A 6,000-nucleotide genomic window follows, 5' to 3' on the forward strand; every position below is an offset into this window, starting at 1 on the left:
ACTACTTATTCCCGGTTGGCATAATCCGTAACAGGAATGTTACACAAAAGCGTCCAACTCGCGACGTGCCCACCCAACAAGCGGCCCCCAGCGCCCCGTCGGCAAATACGCCCCAAACCCCTCGCACAGCACAAATTCGTGCACCCCCTCAAACCACAAGCCCCGCTCACCCATCTGGAAACACCGTCTGTGACACTCCTTCACAAAATGTCCAAAGAGCAAAGGTTGCTCCAATCTTCCTTAGGTTGCCATCGGACTACAAGGCAGTTCAAAGGAAACTCAACCAACATAACTACAAGTTCACGGCCGTCTACTCTGAAAACAGAGTAAAAATCTCCCCTCTCACCATCGATGATTACCGTAAAATCACGAAATTGCTCCAAGAGCAACAATTTCAGTTTTATGCCCACCCTCTAACGGAAGACAAACCGCTCAAAGTAGTCATTAGAGGCATTAACCCCAACTACTCCGAATCGGAAGTCCTCGCCGAGCTGGCCAAACTTGGCTATAAAGCCAGTAAAGCCACCGTCATGAAATCACGACGTGACAAGCGCAACATGCCCATGTTCACAGTCGAGACCACACGCGACGAAGAGGGGAAGAAATTATTCAACCTCTCCAGCATTTTCGGCCAACTGGTTCGCATCGAATCACTTCGTCGTGGTGACACTGTACCGCAGTGCCACCGCTGCCAAGGCTTTGGACATGGCTCCTACAACTGCAATGTCGCCCCCTTATGCATCAAATGTGCAGGACCCCATTTGACCACTGACTGTGCGTCAACAGCCTCCACCCCAACCTGCACCAGCTGCAGAGGCCCTCACGTTTCCAGCTACAGAGGCTGCCCTTCAAATCCCAACAACAAAAGCAGGAAGAACTCCAGTCAACCCCGAAACCCCAACCCCTCCCACCCCCAACCAAAGAAGACCAACGTACCGCAATACAGACACGTAGACACAAATTTTCCTCCACTAACCCCACCCACCCAACAAACCAACATCAACACCAGCTGGAACCCAAATCAAAACCAAGACCTTTCAAATCGGATGAGCAAAATCGAACAGTCCATTGAGTCGATAAATGCCATCCTGATCATGCTCACCCGACAGAAAAAATGACTTGTTACCTCAAGATCGTTTACTGGAACGCTTGCAGCATACTCTGCAAGCGTGTCGAATTCGAGCAATTCCTGCTCCAACACTCCATTGATATCGCACTAGTAAACGAAACTTGGCTCAAACCCGGTAATAGACTACACTTCTCAAACTACACTACATACAGAAACGACAGAATAGGCAAAGCCGCCGGCGGCACTGCCATATTCATCAAACACACGATCCAACACAACTTGGCCCCGCGGCCGATCACCACAGGAATAGAACTGACGTCGGTAGAAGTTTGGACCAACACCGGCACCCCACTCATCCTCCACGCAGTCTACAACCCTCCAAATCAACACTTACTCACCACCGACTTAGACAACATATTCAACACCAACAAAGCCACCATTGCCGCAGGCGACCTTAACGCCAAACATTCCAGATGGAACAGTCGAGCCACTAACAATAATGGGAAAATTCTCCTTAGTTATTCCCAACTCTCAAACCCAAAAGTCTCCGTCACGGCCCCAGATGAACCCACAAGAATCCCCATTAACTTCAAAGGTAGACCTGATATCTTAGACATCGTTCTTACTCAAAATTTTCCAGGTGCGCAGTCCTTGACTGTAGTAAATGATCTCTCTTCCGACCATCACCCGGTCATACTAGAACTCACCAACACCCCTGTAACTATAAACCCCATCCTCCGAAGTACCATATCTTGGGAGAAATTCTCAACTCTCCTTCATCACACCGTCACTTACCCCCACTCGATTCACACCACCCAAGAGATAGACTCGGCTATTAACGTACTCACTGACGAAATACAGTCAGCCCTAGAAGCCAGCACCACCACCACTCCCCACTCTCCCCTGCACCCGCAAGCTTTACCACCCGACATTCGCGATCTTATTCGCCTTAAGAATAGAGCTAGGAAGGCATTCCAAAGAAACAAGGACCCAATCCTCAAACAGCGAATGAACAGACTTCAACAAGACGTTAAAAACGCCTTGTGGCAACTACGAAACGACAACTGGGATACCAAACTCAGAGCGCTAGAAGACGGACATAACGGTTTCTGGAAACTGTCAAAAATCTTCAGAAGCAACGGCAATAGGATCGACAGGATCAAAGTTGGAGATAATTTTGTCTACTCCACCGCCGATAAAGCGGAAGCCCTAGCCGACAGTCTCCAGGACCAATTCTCGCTCTCAAACTCTAATCTGCAAAGCGACTTTTGCCAAATGGTTGAAAGCTCCGTCAATAGCTACCTCGAAAACCCAGCCCCAGTACCCATTGTCGCCACTTCGCCGCTTGAAGTCCTAAATATTATCAAAAGCATCGCCGCCAAAAAGGCCCCTGGCCCTGACGGAATCTCCAACAAAGCTCTAAAAGAACTCCCTCAAAAAGCCATCGCTGCACTCACAGCTATACTAAATGCCACCAACAGAATCTGCTATTTTCCGAGTCAATGGAAACTCGCTAATGTCATTCTCATCAGAAAACCCTACTCGAACCCCTCCCTCGCAACAAGTTACCGACCAATCAGCTTGCTATCCTCACTGAGTAAGATCCTGGAACGGATCCTAATCTCAAATCTCAACAGCGAAATCGCAAAAATTGACCTTCTTCCCAAAACACAATTTGGTTTTAGACCCCAACATTCTGCCGTTCACCAGATTCACAGAGTTGTTGAAACCGTTATAGACGGCTTCGACCACAACATGTCTACTGGAGCAATCTTCCTAGACATTTCCAAAGCTTTCGATAAAGTCTGGCACTCTGGCCTCCTTTACAAAATGATTGCTGCCAACATCACCCCCCACTCAATACGATCCATCGCATCCTTCCTAAGAGAAAGGAGATTTCAGGTCAAACTCAAGGACCGCATATCAACTCAGCGAGGCATCTCCGCTGGGGTACCCCAAGGCTCCATCCTCGGCCCCACGCTATTCAACCTTTACACACACGACATACCCACTCCTACACATAGGTACACAAACATCGCACAGTACGCCGACGACACGGCCATCTTAGCGAGCTCCGTCGGCCCCAAGGGAGTCTCGCTCGCCCTCCAGAAGTACTCGGACCAACTGGTAGCGTGGTACGATAAATGGCTGATGAAAATCAACCCGGATAAAAGTCAGGCAATATTCTTCTCCAGACGCAAAAAACGGTGCAAACCAGCCAAGCCAGTCATTATAAACGACCAACCAGTCAACTGGACCACGTCTACCCGCTACCTGGGGGTAATAATCGACCGCAAATTAACCTGGAGACCCCACATCACTAACGCGGTGCGCAGAGCTAGGGCAGTTGCGTCAAAGCTTTACCCACTATGCAAACCCAACAGCAAGCTCTCGCTTAAAAACAAGTGCTTGCTGTATAAATCTATCATCCGCCCACAAATCACGTACGCGAGCCCCGTGTGGGCTCACACTACCATCTCCAACACATCCATACTCAAACTACAGACAGTTCAAAACAAATTCTTGCGTGCCGCGGGCAACTACGACTGGTACACAAGAAACACTATAATTCACAATGACCTAAACATTGACCACCTTGACAAACACGTACACAAACTTGCCGTGAACTACTTCAAGTCTCTCGGCAAAATAGACAATCCCCTGATCAATTCCCTCAGTGAGACCAAACTCACGATCAATCAAAGGCCCATCGACATCTTGAAGATGGGTATAGGCTAAACTAGGATAGATAGAATTAATCTGTAAATATATATTATGACAACAGTAACCATAAGTTAAGTTAACCAAACCACTATCATAATACTATAGCCTCTAATATAACACTAACCATACTAACCGTAACAGTATCCCATAGTTAATGCACTAACCTATGCTTAGTGTTCTAGCCATCCAAATCAGCAATGCGAGCAGCCACCAGCCCGCACCACAACATCACCGCGAATCGGATCCCAGATAATTCGCTAGATCGATAGGCATGGAGTAAACTCCATGGAACTATCTATAAAATATTACCCACTACTACTTCGGAAGTCGAGTTGGACCACAGCTTTCTCTGAAAACTGTCGTTTCCTTTGGACTCCCATCTCTGCTGGTCTTTCCCTGTTCAGTCAAAGCCACCCACGTTACACAGGCATTTTCGAATCATCCCTACAAAATTCTATTGCCTTGGCAACACTTCGACTTAGTAATTGTGTTGCTAATTTAACCTTCATTATCTGATTTCTAAATAAAATATGACGTAACGATAATTTATATAACGATGGCTATATGAAGACCTTCAAGTTCTTGAGTTTTATTTAAATTACATACATACGACCATTTAATTTAATTTCCTTCGTTATCGAAATTTTTTTTTTGATATTCAAATGTGTTCCCAACTAACTTGATCATATGGCAAGCATCCAGAAATACTGCCACATAGATAAAGTAATAATTAGTTTTAAAAAAGAATACAGTGTACGTGTGTACAGAATAGTGTACGGCCGTGTTTTTCAATGAGTGAGGCTGGACCGAACATCTGTACGCACGTGCACAGAGGGACATTTTCGAGAAAGTAGAGCCTACTTCAAACATACTGCCACAAAGTTAAGCAAACAACTGAGCAAACCAGCTGACATCTTTGGAGGCTAAGAGCGATTCTATCCATTATACTTCAATGGTTAAAAGGGGTAATTTTTTTTTAACTATCGGTTTTTCCTATCAGCGTGTATATTTTAATTTATTTTTTAAAGTCGATGTTATTTTTACTATTACGATTATATACTACAACTATTGGTCGATCAGGCAATCCCATTGGCCGCTGCATACGGCTCATTCATTCGTAGATGCCATTTTGGCGGGAACGAGAGATCAGGTGATCTGCGCTAGTAAACCATCGGTCCACGAGCGTCACTCACCTAATCTCTACGTTACAATATCTTGTGTTCACGTGTACACACATGTACACGTACACACGTGCACACATGTACACGTGTACACGTGGCCACATGTACACGTGCACACGTGTACACACATGTACACGTACACGTGTACCGTGTAGCCACCTATCCCCGTGGCTGGCGGCTCGCCCGCACCCCCTGAAATTTTTCAATGGCCGCCGTGCGATTTGACAGCTGATCGTATTCGTGTTCGTGTCGCGATCGAAACCTTTAACCCGTCCTATACGATTACATTTATGTGCGAGTTGCGCCTTCAGATTTATTTACAGGCATAGACCGCTGAAAGGTCGAGTAAAAATAAAGGGCAACTAATTTGGGAATTGCGTAATGTAGTGCGATTCTCATTCAAAGGCAGAGCGTTTGCTTCTATAGCCTCTTGGTAAATATTTGTTGGGTTGTCCGTGAAATGAATGCACGAGAAAATAAAATGCGTAATATTAGAGGGTGGGGAAGGTTAGGTGTAAGGTGTAAGGTGTAAGGTGGGGAAGCAGAGTGTCACGGCCAACTGTCAGTGCGTCGCTGAGTGCGGCGTGTGGCGGGTGCGCCCCCGTGAAATTTCCAACCTAACCTAACAGGTCGCAAGCAGGTCCACAGGCGGTGTGCCAGCAAGCACCAGTGCGGCATCTTCCGATACCGTGCGGTACGCCGAAACGACCCTCAGAGCGCTCCGTCTCTGCACTCCAGCCATTTTCCGCCTAGTGCGCTCCACTTTAAGGGAGTCACACCAGACGGGAGCGCCGTACAAGAGTATGGAGTGGACCACCGAGCTCAGGAGTTTCCTCCTAACACTCTCCACCCACATTTGGCATGAGGCGGGCTAACTGACAGGCCGTCATGTCCGCCCTGGCGGATGCCCGCTCCACATGCTCCGTGAACCTGAGCTTTCGGTCGAGCTGGATTCCGAGGTATCGCACCGAATCGCGGAACGGCACCTCAAAACCCTCCAGCTCCAATTTCGGCGGGCCGAAACCT

Source organism: Arctopsyche grandis, chromosome 8, assembly GCF_051622035.1.
Source record: "Arctopsyche grandis isolate Sample6627 chromosome 8, ASM5162203v2, whole genome shotgun sequence".
NCBI classification, from domain to species: domain Eukaryota; kingdom Metazoa; phylum Arthropoda; class Insecta; order Trichoptera; family Hydropsychidae; genus Arctopsyche; species Arctopsyche grandis.